The sequence below is a fragment of the Oncorhynchus kisutch genome, unplaced genomic scaffold, assembly GCF_002021735.2.
Source record: "Oncorhynchus kisutch isolate 150728-3 unplaced genomic scaffold, Okis_V2 scaffold1073, whole genome shotgun sequence".
Classification (NCBI taxonomy): domain Eukaryota; kingdom Metazoa; phylum Chordata; class Actinopteri; order Salmoniformes; family Salmonidae; genus Oncorhynchus; species Oncorhynchus kisutch.
Window position 1 is genome coordinate 1 of NW_022263018.1, and position 18,672 is coordinate 18,672.

At 43.6% G+C, this 18,672-nt stretch overlaps 14 non-coding genes across 14 annotated transcripts; all 14 read left to right on the forward strand.

The window, feature by feature from the left end:
* Nucleotides 1–1,196: 1,196 nt before the first annotated feature.
* LOC116364441 (5S ribosomal RNA) lies at nt 1,197–1,315 on the forward strand. The gene has a single exon (XR_004207995.1). It is a non-coding gene; the product is annotated as a 5S ribosomal RNA (ribosomal RNA).
* A 1,196-nt stretch (nt 1,316–2,511) lies between these two features.
* Nucleotides 2,512–2,630, forward strand: LOC116364395 (5S ribosomal RNA). Its single transcript, XR_004207949.1, has one exon. It is a non-coding gene; the product is annotated as a 5S ribosomal RNA (ribosomal RNA).
* A 1,192-nt stretch (nt 2,631–3,822) lies between these two features.
* On the forward strand, nt 3,823–3,941 carry LOC116364406 (5S ribosomal RNA). Its single transcript, XR_004207960.1, has one exon. It is a non-coding gene; the product is annotated as a 5S ribosomal RNA (ribosomal RNA).
* Nucleotides 3,942–5,133: 1,192 nt separating this feature from the next.
* Nucleotides 5,134–5,252, forward strand: LOC116364417 (5S ribosomal RNA). The gene has a single exon (XR_004207971.1). It is a non-coding gene; the product is annotated as a 5S ribosomal RNA (ribosomal RNA).
* Nucleotides 5,253–6,445: 1,193 nt separating this feature from the next.
* On the forward strand, nt 6,446–6,564 carry LOC116364428 (5S ribosomal RNA). The gene has a single exon (XR_004207982.1). It is a non-coding gene; the product is annotated as a 5S ribosomal RNA (ribosomal RNA).
* Nucleotides 6,565–7,756: 1,192 nt separating this feature from the next.
* Nucleotides 7,757–7,875, forward strand: LOC116364439 (5S ribosomal RNA). Its single transcript, XR_004207993.1, has one exon. It is a non-coding gene; the product is annotated as a 5S ribosomal RNA (ribosomal RNA).
* Nucleotides 7,876–9,068: 1,193 nt separating this feature from the next.
* LOC116364396 (5S ribosomal RNA) lies at nt 9,069–9,187 on the forward strand. The gene has a single exon (XR_004207950.1). It is a non-coding gene; the product is annotated as a 5S ribosomal RNA (ribosomal RNA).
* A 1,194-nt stretch (nt 9,188–10,381) lies between these two features.
* Nucleotides 10,382–10,500, forward strand: LOC116364397 (5S ribosomal RNA). The gene has a single exon (XR_004207951.1). It is a non-coding gene; the product is annotated as a 5S ribosomal RNA (ribosomal RNA).
* A 1,193-nt stretch (nt 10,501–11,693) lies between these two features.
* Nucleotides 11,694–11,812, forward strand: LOC116364398 (5S ribosomal RNA). The gene has a single exon (XR_004207952.1). It is a non-coding gene; the product is annotated as a 5S ribosomal RNA (ribosomal RNA).
* A 1,196-nt stretch (nt 11,813–13,008) lies between these two features.
* On the forward strand, nt 13,009–13,127 carry LOC116364399 (5S ribosomal RNA). Its single transcript, XR_004207953.1, has one exon. It is a non-coding gene; the product is annotated as a 5S ribosomal RNA (ribosomal RNA).
* Nucleotides 13,128–14,325: 1,198 nt separating this feature from the next.
* LOC116364400 (5S ribosomal RNA) lies at nt 14,326–14,444 on the forward strand. The gene has a single exon (XR_004207954.1). It is a non-coding gene; the product is annotated as a 5S ribosomal RNA (ribosomal RNA).
* A 1,195-nt stretch (nt 14,445–15,639) lies between these two features.
* Nucleotides 15,640–15,758, forward strand: LOC116364401 (5S ribosomal RNA). Its single transcript, XR_004207955.1, has one exon. It is a non-coding gene; the product is annotated as a 5S ribosomal RNA (ribosomal RNA).
* A 1,199-nt stretch (nt 15,759–16,957) lies between these two features.
* On the forward strand, nt 16,958–17,076 carry LOC116364402 (5S ribosomal RNA). Its single transcript, XR_004207956.1, has one exon. It is a non-coding gene; the product is annotated as a 5S ribosomal RNA (ribosomal RNA).
* A 1,198-nt stretch (nt 17,077–18,274) lies between these two features.
* Nucleotides 18,275–18,393, forward strand: LOC116364403 (5S ribosomal RNA). The gene has a single exon (XR_004207957.1). It is a non-coding gene; the product is annotated as a 5S ribosomal RNA (ribosomal RNA).
* Nucleotides 18,394–18,672: the final 279 nt, after the last annotated feature.

Below are 18,672 nucleotides of genomic sequence, written 5' to 3' on the forward strand. Positions count from 1 at the left end.
ACCATTTTGCTCCAGCAGAGGGTTCTCTTGTGTCATGCGTGGAGCAACTCCCGTTTATTTATCACCCTAATAATGTTGTGTCTTTTTATTGGACTAAATGCAGTTTGTTAGTGCTTCCCTGCCCTGATCAAATCAAATAATGGACAATGCGTTTACCTCAAAAAATCTAGGCAGTGCATTCAGCATTTGTTTTTAGGCTAGGAGACTGTCAATGTCTGTAGTCCATTAGGGCCCTGTAAAATCCCCTTCAATGTTTTGACTGAATGCCCCCCCCCCCCCATTATATTTTTATAATAATTCCCCCTATTCCCCGTTGACCGTTTGGTCCCTGCTTCTGCAGGTTTTTCGCTCTCAAAAGTACACCTTCTTAATAGGAAATATAACATGATTAGAGTTCTATGTCCACGGCAACATTTAAACCCTAGCAGGAAACCACTTTTGAGGTCTGGAAAAAAAGGAAGACATATCGATTTTGGGTGTAGTTACCCTTTTTTTAGGCAAGGGTGCGCCAGGAAGAGACCTTTGTTTGGTTAAACGGTGTTACTGTAGCGCTCATGTGATTGCGGAGTTTGCAAACAAATGGCCACTGTATTGATGCAAATAATCATGATATAATTCTGCCAGGCTGGCATAAGCTACTTTGCAGTTAACATTTGATTGAGAAGGTTTTTGTGGGAAGCCTTTCCTTCTCTACCACCGCAAGAAGGTTATCATTAGCCTCATCGCTAACGGCTACACAAAGTGTAGACATGTGCGCGCTCCGCACGCATGCGCACGGAAACTGGGCAGTCCTATTCAGTTTCTGAAAGTTGCGTGGAAATACAAATCACTGATGCATTTTGTTCATGTCTTATGATTCACTTGGGCAAATGAATGGATTTTCTAACAAGTTGAAGGGATTGATTGATTTCCTTTCCTTAGTTCAAGGCATTTTTGAATATGGTTGAATTTCGGTTTAATGTCTGTATTTCGTGATTCCGTGTGGGCGCGCTCTATTTTATAGGGCCCTAGTCCATGAATTGTCATAAGTATGAACCTAGGATATTCCCTCTTTTCCCCCCACAAGAGTGAAATATATGGTCTGGAAATGCAAGCAAGGTTTGAGCTTTCAGTGTGTGTCACAAGGTGGACATTTCTCTGTCCCCTAAGAGTAGCGACACGTTGACTTTATATAGTGTACCAAGAGATTGCCTTTCGCTACGGCCATACCAGCCTAGAATACGCCCGATCTCGTCCGATCTCGGAAGCTAAGCAGGGTCGGGCCTGGTTAGTACTTGGATGGGAGACCGCCTGGGAATACCAGGTGCTGTAAGCATTTTGCTCCAGCAGAGGGTTCTCTTGTGTCATGCGTGGAGCAACTCCCGTTTATTTATCACCCTAATAATGTTGTGTCTTTTTATTGGACTAAATGCAGTTTGTTAGTGCTTCCCTGCCCTGATCAAATCAAATAATGGACAATGCGTTTACCTCAAAAATCTAGGCAGTGCATTCAGCATTTGTTTTTAGGCTAGGAGACTGTCAATGTCTGTAGTCCATTAGGGCCCTGTAAAATCCCCTTCAATGTTTTGACTGAATTGCCCCCCCCCCCCCCCCCATTTATTTTTATAATAATTCCCCCTATTCCCCGTTGACCGTTTGTCCCTGCTTCTGCAGGTTTTCGCTCTCAAAAGTACACCTTTTTAATAGAAATATAACATGATTAGATGTTCTATGTCCACGGCAACATTTAAAACCCTAGCAGGAAACCACTTTTGAGGTCTGGAAAAAAAAGGAAGACATATCGATTTTGGGGTGTAGTTACCCTTTTTTAGGCAAGGGTGCGCCAGGAAGAGACCTTTGTTTGGTTAAACGGTGTTACTGTAGCGCTCATGTGATTGCGGAGTTTGCAAACAAATGGCCACTGTATTGATGCAAATAATCATGATATAATTCTGCCAGGCTGGCATAAGCTACTTTGCAGTTAACATTTGATTGAGAAGGTTTTTGTGGGAAGCCTTTCCTTCTCTACCGCAAGAAGGTTATCATTAGCCTCATCGCTAACGGCTACACAAAGTGTAGACATGTGCGCGCTCCGCACGCATGCGCACGGAAACTGGGCAGTCCTATTCAGTTTCTGAAAGTTGCGTGGAAATACAAATCACTGATGCATTTTGTTCATGTCTTATGATTCACTTGGGCAAATGAATGGATTTTCTAACAAGTTGAAGGGATTGAGTTGATTTCCGCCTTAGTTCAAGGCATTTTTGAATATGGTTGAATTTCGGTTTAATGTCTGTATTTCGTGATTCCGTGTGGGCGCGCTCTATTTTATAGGGCCCTAGTCCATGAAGTTGTCATAAGTATGAACCTAGGATATTCCCTCTTTTTCCCCCCCACAAGAGTGAAATATATGGTCTGGAAATGCAAGCAAGGTTTGAGCTTTTCAGTGTGTGTCACAAGGTGGACATTTCTCTGTCCCCTAAGAGTAAGCGACACGTTGACTTTATATAGTGTACCAAGAGATTGCCTTTCGCTTACGGCCATACCAGCCTGAATACGCCCGATCTCGTCCGATCTCGGAAGCTAAGCAGGGTCGGGCCTGGTTAGTACTTGGATGGGAGACCGCCTGGGAATACCAGGTGCTGTAAGCATTTTGCTCCAGCAGAGGGTTCTCTTGTGTCATGCGTGGAGCAACTCCCGTTTATTTATCACCCTAATAATGTTGTGTCTTTTTATTGGACTAAATGCAGTTTGTTAGTGCTTCCCTGCCCTGATCAAATCAAATAATGGACAATGCGTTTACCTCAAAAAATCTAGGCAGTGCATTCAGCATTTGTTTTTAGGCTAGGAGACTGTCAATGTCTGTAGTCCATTAGGGCCCTGTAAAATCCCCTTCAATGTTTTGACTGAATGCCCCCCCCCCCCCATTTATTTTTATAATAATTCCCCCTATTCCCCGTTGACCGTTTGTCCCTGCTTCTGCAGGTTTTCGCTCTCAAAAGTACACCTTTTTAATAGAAATATAACATGATTAGATGTTCTATGTCCACGGCAACATTTAAAACCCTAGCAGGAAACCACTTTTGAGGTCTGGAAAAAAAGGAAGACATATCGATTTTGGGGTGTAGTTACCCTTTTTTAGGCAAGGGTGCGCCAGGAAGAGACCTTTGTTTGGTTAAACGGTGTTACTGTAGCGCTCATGTGATTGCGGAGTTTGCAAAACAAATGGCCACTGTATTGATGCAAATAATCATGATATAATTCTGCCAGGCTGGCATAAGCTACTTTGCAGTTAACATTTGATTGAGAAGGTTTTTGTGGGAAGCCTTTCCTTCTCTACCGCAAGAAGGTTATCATTAGCCTCATCGCTAACGGCTACACAAAGTGTAGACATGTGCGCGCTCCGCACGCATGCGCACGGAAACTGGGCAGTCCTATTCAGTTTCTGAAAGTTGCGTGGAAATACAAATCACTGATGCATTTTGTTCATGTCTTATGATTCACTTGGGCAAATGAATGGATTTTCTAACAAGTTGAAGGGATTGAGTTGATTTCCGCCTTAGTTCAAGGCATTTTTGAATATGGTTGAATTTCGGTTTAATGTCTGTATTTCGTGATTCCGTGTGGGCGCGCTCTATTTTATAGGGCCCTAGTCCATGAAGTTGTCATAAGTATGAACCTAGGATATTCCCTCTTTTTCCCCCCCACAAGAGTGAAATATATGGTCTGGAAATGCAAGCAAGGTTTGAGCTTTTCAGTGTGTGTCACAAGGTGGACATTTCTCTGTCCCCTAAGAGTAAGCGACACGTTGACTTTATATAGTGTACCAAGAGATTGCCTTTCGCTTACGGCCATACCAGCCTGAATACGCCCGATCTCGTCCGATCTCGGAAGCTAAGCAGGGTCGGGCCTGGTTAGTACTTGGATGGGAGACCGCCTGGGAATACCAGGTGCTGTAAGCATTTTGCTCCAGCAGAGGGTTCTCTTGTGTCATGCGTGGAGCAACTCCCGTTTATTTATCACCCTAATAATGTTGTGTCTTTTTATTGGACTAAATGCAGTTTGTTAGTGCTTCCCTGCCCTGATCAAATCAAATAATGGACAATGCGTTTACCTCAAAAAATCTAGGCAGTGCATTCAGCATTTGTTTTTAGGCTAGGAGACTGTCAATGTCTGTAGTCCATTAGGGCCCTGTAAAATCCCCTTCAATGTTTTGACTGAATGCCCCCCCCCCCCCATTTATTTTTATAATAATTCCCCCTATTCCCCGTTGACCGTTTGTCCCTGCTTCTGCAGGTTTTCGCTCTCAAAAGTACACCTTTTTAATAGAAATATAACATGATTAGATGTTCTATGTCCACGGCAACATTTAAAACCCTAGCAGGAAACCACTTTTGAGGTCTGGAAAAAAAGGAAGACATATCGATTTTGGGGTGTAGTTACCCTTTTTTAGGCAAGGGTGCGCCAGGAAGAGACCTTTGTTTGGTTAAACGGTGTTACTGTAGCGCTCATGTGATTGCGGAGTTTGCAAAACAAATGGCCACTGTATTGATGCAAATAATCATGATATAATTCTGCCAGGCTGGCATAAGCTACTTTGCAGTTAACATTTGATTGAGAAGGTTTTTGTGGGAAGCCTTTCCTTCTCTACCGCAAGAAGGTTATCATTAGCCTCATCGCTAACGGCTACACAAAGTGTAGACATGTGCGCGCTCCGCACGCATGCGCACGGAAACTGGGCAGTCCTATTCAGTTTCTGAAAGTTGCGTGGAAATACAAATCACTGATGCATTTTGTTCATGTCTTATGATTCACTTGGGCAAATGAATGGATTTTCTAACAAGTTGAAGGGATTGAGTTGATTTCCGCCTTAGTTCAAGGCATTTTTGAATATGGTTGAATTTCGGTTTAATGTCTGTATTTCGTGATTCCGTGTGGGCGCGCTCTATTTTATAGGGCCCTAGTCCATGAAGTTGTCATAAGTATGAACCTAGGATATTCCCTCTTTTTCCCCCCCACAAGAGTGAAATATATGGTCTGGAAATGCAAGCAAGGTTTGAGCTTTTCAGTGTGTGTCACAAGGTGGACATTTCTCTGTCCCCTAAGAGTAAGCGACACGTTGACTTTATATAGTGTACCAAGAGATTGCCTTTCGCTTACGGCCATACCAGCCTGAATACGCCCGATCTCGTCCGATCTCGGAAGCTAAGCAGGGTCGGGCCTGGTTAGTACTTGGATGGGAGACCGCCTGGGAATACCAGGTGCTGTAAGCATTTTGCTCCAGCAGAGGGTTCTCTTGTGTCATGCGTGGAGCAACTCCCGTTTATTTATCACCCTAATAATGTTGTGTCTTTTTATTGGACTAAATGCAGTTTGTTAGTGCTTCCCTGCCCTGATCAAATCAAATAATGGACAATGCGTTTACCTCAAAAAATCTAGGCAGTGCATTCAGCATTTGTTTTTAGGCTAGGAGACTGTCAATGTCTGTAGTCCATTAGGGCCCTGTAAAATCCCCTTCAATGTTTTGACTGAATGCCCCCCCCCCCCCCATTTATTTTTATAATAATTCCCCCTATTCCCCGTTGACCGTTTGTCCCTGCTTCTGCAGGTTTTCGCTCTCAAAAGTACACCTTTTTAATAGAAATATAACATGATTAGATGTTCTATGTCCACGGCAACATTTAAAACCCTAGCAGGAAACCACTTTTGAGGTCTGGAAAAAAAGGAAGACATATCGATTTTGGGGTGTAGTTACCCTTTTTTAGGCAAGGGTGCGCCAGGAAGAGACCTTTGTTTGGTTAAACGGTGTTACTGTAGCGCTCATGTGATTGCGGAGTTTGCAAAACAAATGGCCACTGTATTGATGCAAATAATCATGATATAATTCTGCCAGGCTGGCATAAGCTACTTTGCAGTTAACATTTGATTGAGAAGGTTTTTGTGGGAAGCCTTTCCTTCTCTACCGCAAGAAGGTTATCATTAGCCTCATCGCTAACGGCTACACAAAGTGTAGACATGTGCGCGCTCCGCACGCATGCGCACGGAAACTGGGCAGTCCTATTCAGTTTCTGAAAGTTGCGTGGAAATACAAATCACTGATGCATTTTGTTCATGTCTTATGATTCACTTGGGCAAATGAATGGATTTTCTAACAAGTTGAAGGGATTGAGTTGATTTCCGCCTTAGTTCAAGGCATTTTTGAATATGGTTGAATTTCGGTTTAATGTCTGTATTTCGTGATTCCGTGTGGGCGCGCTCTATTTTATAGGGCCCTAGTCCATGAAGTTGTCATAAGTATGAACCTAGGATATTCCCTCTTTTTCCCCCCCACAAGAGTGAAATATATGGTCTGGAAATGCAAGCAAGGTTTGAGCTTTTCAGTGTGTGTCACAAGGTGGACATTTCTCTGTCCCCTAAGAGTAAGCGACACGTTGACTTTATATAGTGTACCAAGAGATTGCCTTTCGCTTACGGCCATACCAGCCTGAATACGCCCGATCTCGTCCGATCTCGGAAGCTAAGCAGGGTCGGGCCTGGTTAGTACTTGGATGGGAGACCGCCTGGGAATACCAGGTGCTGTAAGCATTTTGCTCCAGCAGAGGGTTCTCTTGTGTCATGCGTGGAGCAACTCCCGTTTATTTATCACCCTAATAATGTTGTGTCTTTTTATTGGACTAAATGCAGTTTGTTAGTGCTTCCCTGCCCTGATCAAATCAAATAATGGACAATGCGTTTACCTCAAAAAATCTAGGCAGTGCATTCAGCATTTGTTTTTAGGCTAGGAGACTGTCAATGTCTGTAGTCCATTAGGGCCCTGTAAAATCCCCTTCAATGTTTTGACTGAATGCCCCCCCCCCCCCATTTATTTTTATAATAATTCCCCCTATTCCCCGTTGACCGTTTGTCCCTGCTTCTGCAGGTTTTCGCTCTCAAAAGTACACCTTTTTAATAGAAATATAACATGATTAGATGTTCTATGTCCACGGCAACATTTAAAACCCTAGCAGGAAACCACTTTTGAGGTCTGGAAAAAAAGGAAGACATATCGATTTTGGGGTGTAGTTACCCTTTTTTAGGCAAGGGTGCGCCAGGAAGAGACCTTTGTTTGGTTAAACGGTGTTACTGTAGCGCTCATGTGATTGCGGAGTTTGCAAAACAAATGGCCACTGTATTGATGCAAATAATCATGATATAATTCTGCCAGGCTGGCATAAGCTACTTTGCAGTTAACATTTGATTGAGAAGGTTTTTGTGGGAAGCCTTTCCTTCTCTACCGCAAGAAGGTTATCATTAGCCTCATCGCTAACGGCTACACAAAGTGTAGACATGTGCGCGCTCCGCACGCATGCGCACGGAAACTGGGCAGTCCTATTCAGTTTCTGAAAGTTGCGTGGAAATACAAATCACTGATGCATTTTGTTCATGTCTTATGATTCACTTGGGCAAATGAATGGATTTTCTAACAAGTTGAAGGGATTGAGTTGATTTCCGCCTTAGTTCAAGGCATTTTTGAATATGGTTGAATTTCGGTTTAATGTCTGTATTTCGTGATTCCGTGTGGGCGCGCTCTATTTTATAGGGCCCTAGTCCATGAAGTTGTCATAAGTATGAACCTAGGATATTCCCTCTTTTTCCCCCCCACAAGAGTGAAATATATGGTCTGGAAATGCAAGCAAGGTTTGAGCTTTTCAGTGTGTGTCACAAGGTGGACATTTCTCTGTCCCCTAAGAGTAAGCGACACGTTGACTTTATATAGTGTACCAAGAGATTGCCTTTCGCTTACGGCCATACCAGCCTGAATACGCCCGATCTCGTCCGATCTCGGAAGCTAAGCAGGGTCGGGCCTGGTTAGTACTTGGATGGGAGACCGCCTGGGAATACCAGGTGCTGTAAGCATTTTGCTCCAGCAGAGGGTTCTCTTGTGTCATGCGTGGAGCAACTCCCGTTTATTTATCACCCTAATAATGTTGTGTCTTTTTATTGGACTAAATGCAGTTTGTTAGTGCTTCCCTGCCCTGATCAAATCAAATAATGGACAATGCGTTTACCTCAAAAAATCTAGGCAGTGCATTCAGCATTTGTTTTTAGGCTAGGAGACTGTCAATGTCTGTAGTCCATTAGGGCCCTGTAAAATCCCCTTCAATGTTTTGACTGATTGCCCCCCCCCCCCCCATTTATTTTTATAATAATTCCCCCTATTCCCCGTTGACCGTTTGTCCCTGCTTCTGCAGGTTTTCGCTCTCAAAAGTACACCTTTTTAATAGAAATATAACATGATTAGATGTTCTATGTCCACGGCAACATTTAAAACCCTAGCAGGAAACCACTTTTGAGGTCTGGAAAAAAAGGAAGACATATCGATTTTGGGGTGTAGTTACCCTTTTTTAGGCAAGGGTGCGCCAGGAAGAGACCTTTGTTTGGTTAAACGGTGTTACTGTAGCGCTCATGTGATTGCGGAGTTTGCAAAACAAATGGCCACTGTATTGATGCAAATAATCATGATATAATTCTGCCAGGCTGGCATAAGCTACTTTGCAGTTAACATTTGATTGAGAAGGTTTTTGTGGGAAGCCTTTCCTTCTCTACCACAAGAAGGTTATCATTAGCCTCATCGCTAACGGCTACACAAAGTGTAGACATGTGCGCGCTCCGCACGCATGCGCACGGAAACTGGGCAGTCCTATTCAGTTTCTGAAAGTTGCGTGGAAATACAAATCACTGATGCATTTTGTTCATGTCTTATGATTCACTTGGGCAAATGAATGGATTTTCTAACAAGTTGAAGGGATTGAGTTGATTTCCGCCTTAGTTCAAGGCATTTTTGAATATGGTTGAATTTCGGTTTAATGTCTGTATTTCGTGATTCCGTGTGGGCGCGCTCTATTTTATAGGGCCCTAGTCCATGAAGTTGTCATAAGTATGAACCTAGGATATTCCCTCTTTTTCCCCCCCACAAGAGTGAAATATATGGTCTGGAAATGCAAGCAAGGTTTGAGCTTTTCAGTGTGTGTCACAAGGTGGACATTTCTCTGTCCCCTAAGAGTAAGCGACACGTTGACTTTATATAGTGTACCAAGAGATTGCCTTTCGCTTACGGCCATACCAGCCTGAATACGCCCGATCTCGTCCGATCTCGGAAGCTAAGCAGGGTCGGGCCTGGTTAGTACTTGGATGGGAGACCGCCTGGGAATACCAGGTGCTGTAAGCATTTTGCTCCAGCAGAGGGTTCTCTTGTGTCATGCGTGGAGCAACTCCCGTTTATTTATCACCCTAATAATGTTGTGTCTTTTTATTGGACTAAATGCAGTTTGTTAGTGCTTCCCTGCCCTGATCAAATCAAATAATGGACAATGCGTTTACCTCAAAAAATCTAGGCAGTGCATTCAGCATTTGTTTTTAGGCTAGGAGACTGTCAATGTCTGTAGTCCATTAGGGCCCTGTAAAATCCCCTTCAATGTTTTGACTGATTGCCCCCCCCCCCCCCCATTTATTTTTATAATAATTCCCCCTATTCCCCGTTGACCGTTTGTCCCTGCTTCTGCAGGTTTTCGCTCTCAAAAGTACACCTTTTTAATAGAAATATAACATGATTAGATGTTCTATGTCCACGGCAACATTTAAAACCCTAGCAGGAAACCACTTTTGAGGTCTGGAAAAAAAGGAAGACATATCGATTTTGGGGTGTAGTTACCCTTTTTTAGGCAAGGGTGCGCCAGGAAGAGACCTTTGTTTGGTTAAACGGTGTTACTGTAGCGCTCATGTGATTGCGGAGTTTGCAAAACAAATGGCCACTGTATTGATGCAAATAATCATGATATAATTCTGCCAGGCTGGCATAAGCTACTTTGCAGTTAACATTTGATTGAGAAGGTTTTTGTGGGAAGCCTTTCCTTCTCTACCACAAGAAGGTTATCATTAGCCTCATCGCTAACGGCTACACAAAGTGTAGACATGTGCGCGCTCCGCACGCATGCGCACGGAAACTGGGCAGTCCTATTCAGTTTCTGAAAGTTGCGTGGAAATACAAATCACTGATGCATTTTGTTCATGTCTTATGATTCACTTGGGCAAATGAATGGATTTTCTAACAAGTTGAAGGGATTGAGTTGATTTCCGCCTTAGTTCAAGGCATTTTTGAATATGGTTGAATTTCGGTTTAATGTCTGTATTTCGTGATTCCGTGTGGGCGCGCTCTATTTTATAGGGCCCTAGTCCATGAAGTTGTCATAAGTATGAACCTAGGATATTCCCTCTTTTTCCCCCCCACAAGAGTGAAATATATGGTCTGGAAATGCAAGCAAGGTTTGAGCTTTTCAGTGTGTGTCACAAGGTGGACATTTCTCTGTCCCCTAAGAGTAAGCGACACGTTGACTTTATATAGTGTACCAAGAGATTGCCTTTCGCTTACGGCCATACCAGCCTGAATACGCCCGATCTCGTCCGATCTCGGAAGCTAAGCAGGGTCGGGCCTGGTTAGTACTTGGATGGGAGACCGCCTGGGAATACCAGGTGCTGTAAGCATTTTGCTCCAGCAGAGGGTTCTCTTGTGTCATGCGTGGAGCAACTCCCGTTTATTTATCACCCTAATAATGTTGTGTCTTTTTATTGGACTAAATGCAGTTTGTTAGTGCTTCCCTGCCCTGATCAAATCAAATAATGGACAATGCGTTTACCTCAAAAAATCTAGGCAGTGCATTCAGCATTTGTTTTTAGGCTAGGAGACTGTCAATGTCTGTAGTCCATTAGGGCCCTGTAAAATCCCCTTCAATGTTTTGACTGATTGCCCCCCCCCCCCCCATTTATTTTTATAATAATTCCCCCTATTCCCCGTTGACCGTTTGTCCCTGCTTCTGCAGGTTTTCGCTCTCAAAAGTACACCTTTTTAATAGAAATATAACATGATTAGATGTTCTATGTCCACGGCAACATTTAAAACCCTAGCAGGAAACCACGTTTGAGGTCTGGAAAAAAAGGAAGACATATCGATTTTGGGGTGTAGTTACCCTTTTTTAGGCAAGGGTGCGCCAGGAAGAGACCTTTGTTTGGTTAAACGGTGTTACTGTAGCGCTCATGTGATTGCGGAGTTTGCAAAACAAATGGCCACTGTATTGATGCAAATAATCATGATATAATTCTGCCAGGCTGGCATAAGCTACTTTGCAGTTAACATTTGATTGAGAAGGTTTTTGTGGGAAGCCTTTCCTTCTCTACCACAAGAAGGTTATCATTAGCCTCATCGCTAACGGCTACACAAAGTGTAGACATGTGCGCGCTCCGCACGCATGCGCACGGAAACTGGGCAGTCCTATTCAGTTTCTGAAAGTTGCGTGGAAATACAAATCACTGATGCATTTTGTTCATGTCTTATGATTCACTTGGGCAAATGAATGGATTTTCTAACAAGTTGAAGGGATTGAGTTGATTTCCGCCTTAGTTCAAGGCATTTTTGAATATGGTTGAATTTCGGTTTAATGTCTGTATTTCGTGATTCCGTGTGGGCGCGCTCTATTTTATAGGGCCCTAGTCCATGAAGTTGTCATAAGTATGAACCTAGGATATTCCCTCTTTTTCCCCCCCACAAGAGTGAAATATATGGTCTGGAAATGCAAGCAAGGTTTGAGCTTTTCAGTGTGTGTCACAAGGTGGACATTTCTCTGTCCCCTAAGAGTAAGCGACACGTTGACTTTATATAGTGTACCAAGAGATTGCCTTTCGCTTACGGCCATACCAGCCTGAATACGCCCGATCTCGTCCGATCTCGGAAGCTAAGCAGGGTCGGGCCTGGTTAGTACTTGGATGGGAGACCGCCTGGGAATACCAGGTGCTGTAAGCATTTTGCTCCAGCAGAGGGTTCTCTTGTGTCATGCGTGGAGCAACTCCCGTTTATTTATCACCCTAATAATGTTGTGTCTTTTTATTGGACTAAATGCAGTTTGTTAGTGCTTCCCTGCCCTGATCAAATCAAATAATGGACAATGCGTTTACCTCAAAAATCTAGGCAGTGCATTCAGCATTTGTTTTTAGGCTAGGAGACTGTCAATGTCTGTAGTCCATTAGGGCCCTGTAAAATCCCCTTCAATGTTTTGACTGATTGCCCCCCCCCCCCCCCCCCATTTATTTTTATAATAATTCCCCCTATTCCCCGTTGACCGTTTGTCCCTGCTTCTGCAGGTTTTCGCTCTCAAAAGTACACCTTTTTAATAGAAATATAACATGATTAGATGTTCTATGTCCACGGCAACATTTAAAACCCTAGCAGGAAACCACTTTTGAGGTCTGGAAAAAAAGGAAGACATATCGATTTTGGGGTGTAGTTACCCTTTTTTAGGCAAGGGTGCGCCAGGAAGAGACCTTTGTTTGGTTAAACGGTGTTACTGTAGCGCTCATGTGATTGCGGAGTTTGCAAAACAAATGGCCACTGTATTGATGCAAATAATCATGATATAATTCTGCCAGGCTGGCATAAGCTACTTTGCAGTTAACATTTGATTGAGAAGGTTTTTGTGGGAAGCCTTTCCTTCTCTACCACAAGAAGGTTATCATTAGCCTCATCGCTAACGGCTACACAAAGTGTAGACATGTGCGCGCTCCGCACGCATGCGCACGGAAACTGGGCAGTCCTATTCAGTTTCTGAAAGTTGCGTGGAAATACAAATCACTGATGCATTTTGTTCATGTCTTATGATTCACTTGGGCAAATGAATGGATTTTCTAACAAGTTGAAGGGATTGAGTTGATTTCCGCCTTAGTTCAAGGCATTTTTGAATATGGTTGAATTTCGGTTTAATGTCTGTATTTCGTGATTCCGTGTGGGCGCGCTCTATTTTATAGGGCCCTAGTCCATGAAGTTGTCATAAGTATGAACCTAGGATATTCCCTCTTTTTCCCCCCCACAAGAGTGAAATATATGGTCTGGAAATGCAAGCAAGGTTTGAGCTTTTCAGTGTGTGTCACAAGGTGGACATTTCTCTGTCCCCTAAGAGTAAGCGACACGTTGACTTTATATAGTGTACCAAGAGATTGCCTTTCGCTTACGGCCATACCAGCCTGAATACGCCCGATCTCGTCCGATCTCGGAAGCTAAGCAGGGTCGGGCCTGGTTAGTACTTGGATGGGAGACCGCCTGGGAATACCAGGTGCTGTAAGCATTTTGCTCCAGCAGAGGGTTCTCTTGTGTCATGCGTGGAGCAACTCCCGTTTATTTATCACCCTAATAATGTTGTGTCTTTTTATTGGACTAAATGCAGTTTGTTAGTGCTTCCCTGCCCTGATCAAATCAAATAATGGACAATGCGTTTACCTCAAAAAATCTAGGCAGTGCATTCAGCATTTGTTTTTAGGCTAGGAGACTGTCAATGTCTGTAGTCCATTAGGGCCCTGTAAAATCCCCTTCAATGTTTTGACTGATTGCCCCCCCCCCCCCCCCCCCATTTATTTTTATAATAATTACCCCTATTCCCCGTTGACCGTTTGTCCCTGCTTCTGCAGGTTTTCGCTCTCAAAAGTACACCTTTTTAATAGAAATATAACATGATTAGATGTTCTATGTCCACGGCAACATTTAAAACCCTAGCAGGAAACCACGTTTGAGGTCTGGAAAAAAAGGAAGACATATCGATTTTGGGGTGTAGTTACCCTTTTTTAGGCAAGGGTGCGCCAGGAAGAGACCTTTGTTTGGTTAAACGGTGTTACTGTAGCGCTCATGTGATTGCGGAGTTTGCAAAACAAATGGCCACTGTATTGATGCAAATAATCATGATATAATTCTGCCAGGCTGGCATAAGCTACTTTGCAGTTAACATTTGATTGAGAAGGTTTTTGTGGGAAGCCTTTCCTTCTCTACCACAAGAAGGTTATCATTAGCCTCATCGCTAACGGCTACACAAAGTGTAGACATGTGCGCGCTCCGCACGCATGCGCACGGAAACTGGGCAGTCCTATTCAGTTTCTGAAAGTTGCGTGGAAATACAAATCACTGATGCATTTTGTTCATGTCTTATGATTCACTTGGGCAAATGAATGGATTTTCTAACAAGTTGAAGGGATTGAGTTGATTTCCGCCTTAGTTCAAGGCATTTTTGAATATGGTTGAATTTCGGTTTAATGTCTGTATTTCGTGATTCCGTGTGGGCGCGCTCTATTTTATAGGGCCCTAGTCCATGAAGTTGTCATAAGTATGAACCTAGGATATTCCCTCTTTTTCCCCCCCACAAGAGTGAAATATATGGTCTGGAAATGCAAGCAAGGTTTGAGCTTTTCAGTGTGTGTCACAAGGTGGACATTTCTCTGTCCCCTAAGAGTAAGCGACACGTTGACTTTATATAGTGTACCAAGAGATTGCCTTTCGCTTACGGCCATACCAGCCTGAATACGCCCGATCTCGTCCGATCTCGGAAGCTAAGCAGGGTCGGGCCTGGTTAGTACTTGGATGGGAGACCGCCTGGGAATACCAGGTGCTGTAAGCATTTTGCTCCAGCAGAGGGTTCTCTTGTGTCATGCGTGGAGCAACTCCCGTTTATTTATCACCCTAATAATGTTGTGTCTTTTTATTGGACTAAATGCAGTTTGTTAGTGCTTCCCTGCCCTGATCAAATCAAATAATGGACAATGCGTTTACCTCAAAAAATCTAGGCAGTGCATTCAGCATTTGTTTTTAGGCTAGGAGACTGTCAATGTCTGTAGTCCATTAGGGCCCTGTAAAATCCCCTTCAATGTTTTGACTGATTGCCCCCCCCCCCCCCCCATTTATTTTTATAATAATTACCCCTATTCCCCGTTGACCGTTTGTCCCTGCTTCTGCAGGTTTTCGCTCTCAAAAGTACACCTTTTTAATAGAAATATAACATGATTAGATGTTCTATGTCCACGGCAACATTTAAAACCCTAGCAGGAAACCACGTTTGAGGTCTGGAAAAAAAGGAAGACATATCGATTTTGGGGTGTAGTTACCCTTTTTTAGGCAAGGGTGCGCCAGGAAGAGACCTTTGTTTGGTTAAACGGTGTTACTGTAGCGCTCATGTGATTGCGGAGTTTGCAAAACAAATGGCCACTGTATTGATGCAAATAATCATGATATAATTCTGCCAGGCTGGCATAAGCTACTTTGCAGTTAACATTTGATTGAGAAGGTTTTTGTGGGAAGCCTTTCCTTCTCTACCACAAGAAGGTTATCATTAGCCTCATCGCTAACGGCTACACAAAGTGTAGACATGTGCGCGCTCCGCACGCATGCGCACGGAAACTGGGCAGTCCTATTCAGTTTCTGAAAGTTGCGTGGAAATACAAATCACTGATGCATTTTGTTCATGTCTTATGATTCACTTGGGCAAATGAATGGATTTTCTAACAAGTTGAAGGGATTGAGTTGATTTCCGCCTTAGTTCAAGGCATTTTTGAATATGGTTGAATTTCGGTTTAATGTCTGTATTTCGTGATTCCGTGTGGGCGCGCTCTATTTTATAGGGCCCTAGTCCATGAAGTTGTCATAAGTATGAACCTAGGATATTCCCTCTTTTTCCCCCCCACAAGAGTGAAATATATGGTCTGGAAATGCAAGCAAGGTTTGAGCTTTTCAGTGTGTGTCACAAGGTGGACATTTCTCTGTCCCCTAAGAGTAAGCGACACGTTGACTTTATATAGTGTACCAAGAGATTGCCTTTCGCTTACGGCCATACCAGCCTGAATACGCCCGATCTCGTCCGATCTCGGAAGCTAAGCAGGGTCGGGCCTGGTTAGTACTTGGATGGGAGACCGCCTGGGAATACCAGGTGCTGTAAGCATTTTGCTCCAGCAGAGGGTTCTCTTGTGTCATGCGTGGAGCAACTCCCGTTTATTTATCACCCTAATAATGTTGTGTCTTTTTATTGGACTAAATGCAGTTTGTTAGTGCTTCCCTGCCCTGATCAAATCAAATAATGGACAATGCGTTTACCTCAAAAAATCTAGGCAGTGCATTCAGCATTTGTTTTTAGGCTAGGAGACTGTCAATGTCTGTAGTCCATTAGGGCCCTGTAAAATCCCCTTCAATGTTTTGACTGATTGCCCCCCCCCCCCCCCCCCCCATTTATTTTTATAATAATTACCCCTATTCCCCGTTGACCGTTTGTCCCTGCTTCTGCAGGTTTTCGCTCTCAAAAGTACACCTTTTTAATAGAAATATAACATGATTAGATGTTCTATGTCCACGGCAACATTTAAAACCCTAGCAGGAAACCACGTTTGAGGTCTGGAAAAAAAGGAAGACATATCGATTTTGGGGTGTAGTTACCCTTTTTTAGGCAAGGGTGCGCCAGGAAGAGACCTTTGTTTGGTTAAACGGTGTTACTGTAGCGCTCATGTGATTGCGGAGTTTGCAAAACAAATGGCCACTGTATTGATGCAAATAATCATGATATAATTCTGCCAGGCTGGCATAAGCTACTTTGCAGTTAACATTTGATTGAGAAGGTTTTTGTGGGAAGCCTTTCCTTCTCTACCACAAGAAGGTTATCATTAGCCTCATCGCTAACGGCTACACAAAGTGTAGACATGTGCGCGCTCCGCACGCATGCGCACGGAAACTGGGCAGTCCTATTCAGTTTCTGAAAGTTGCGTGGAAATACAAATCACTGATGCATTTTGTTCATGTCTTATGATTCACTTGGGCAAATGAATGGATTTTCTAACAAGTTGAAGGGATTGAGTTGATTTCCGCCTTAGTTCAAGGCATTTTTGAATATGGTTGAATTTCGGTTTAATGTCTGTATTTCGTGATTCCGTGTGGGCGCGCTCTATTTTATAGGGCCCTAGTCCATGAAGTTGTCATAAGTATGAACCTAGGATATTCCCTCTTTTTCCCCCCCACAAGAGTGAAATATATGGTCTGGAAATGCAAGCAAGGTTTGAGCTTTTCAGTGTGTGTCACAAGGTGGACATTTCTCTGTCCCCTAAGAGTAAGCGACACGTTGACTTTATATAGTGTACCAAGAGATTGCCTTTCGCTTACGGCCATACCAGCCTGAATACGCCCGATCTCGTCCGATCTCGGAAGCTAAGCAGGGTCGGGCCTGGTTAGTACTTGGATGGGAGACCGCCTGGGAATACCAGGTGCTGTAAGCATTTTGCTCCAGCAGAGGGTTCTCTTGTGTCATGCGTGGAGCAACTCCCGTTTATTTATCACCCTAATAATGTTGTGTCTTTTTATTGGACTAAATGCAGTTTGTTAGTGCTTCCCTGCCCTGATCAAATCAAATAATGGACAATGCGTTTACCTCAAAAAATCTAGGCAGTGCATTCAGCATTTGTTTTTAGGCTAGGAGACTGTCAATGTCTGTAGTCCATTAGGGCCCTGTAAAATCCCCTTCAATGTTTTGACTGATTGCCCCCCCCCCCCCCCCCCCATTTATTTTTATAATAATTACCCCTATTCCCCGTTGACCGTTTGTCCCTGCTTCTGCAGGTTTTCGCTCTCAAAAGTACACCTTTTTAATAGAAATATAACATGATTAGATGTTCTATGTCCACGGCAACATTTAAAACCCTAGCAGGAAACCACGTTTGAGGTCTGGAAAAAAAGGAAGACATATCGATTTTGGGGTGTAGTTACCCTTTTTTAGGCAAGGGTGCGCCAGGAAGAGACCTTTGTTTGGTTAAACGGTGTTACTGTAGCGCTCATGTGATTGCGGAGTTTGCAAAACAAATGGCCACTGTATTGATGCAAATAATCATGATATAATTCTGCCAGGCTGGCATAAGCTACTTTGCAGTTAACATTTGATTGAGAAGGTTTTTGTGGGAAGCCTTTCCTTCTCTACCACAAGAAGGTTATCATTAGCCTCATCGCTAACGGCTACACAAAGTGTAGACATGTGCGCGCTCCGCACGCATGCGCACGGAAACTGGGCAGTCCTATTCAGTTTCTGAAAGTTGCGTGGAAATACAAATCACTGATGCATTTTGTTCATGTCTTATGATTCACTTGGGCAAATGAATGGATTTTCTAACAAGTTGAAGGGATTGAGTTGATTTCCGCCTTAGTTCAAGGCATTTTTGAATATGGTTGAATTTCGGTTTAATGTCTGTATTTCGTGATTCCGTGTGGGCGCGCTCTATTTTATAGGGCCCTAGTCCATGAAGTTGTCATAAGTATGAACCTAGGATATTCCCTCTTTTTCCCCCCCACAAGAGTGAAATATATGGTCTGGAAATGCAAGCAAGGTTTGAGCTTTTCAGTGTGTGTCACAAGGTGGACATTTCTCTGTCCCCTAAGAGTAAGCGACACGTTGACTTTATATAGTGTACCAAGAGATTGCCTTTCGCTTACGGCCATACCAGCCTGAATACGCCCGATCTCGTCCGATCTCGGAAGCTAAGCAGGGTCGGGCCTGGTTAGTACTTGGATGGGAGACCGCCTGGGAATACCAGGTGCTGTAAGCATTTTGCTCCAGCAGAGGGTTCTCTTGTGTCATGCGTGGAGCAACTCCCGTTTATTTATCACCCTAATAATGTTGTGTCTTTTTATTGGACTAAATGCAGTTTGTTAGTGCTTCCCTGCCCTGATCAAATCAAATAATGGACAATGCGTTTACCTCAAAAAATCTAGGCAGTGCATTCAGCATTTGTTTTTAGGCTAGGAGACTGTCAATGTCTGTAGTCCATTAGGGCCCTGTAAAATCCCCTTCAATGTTTTGACTGATTGCCCCCCCCCCCCCCCCC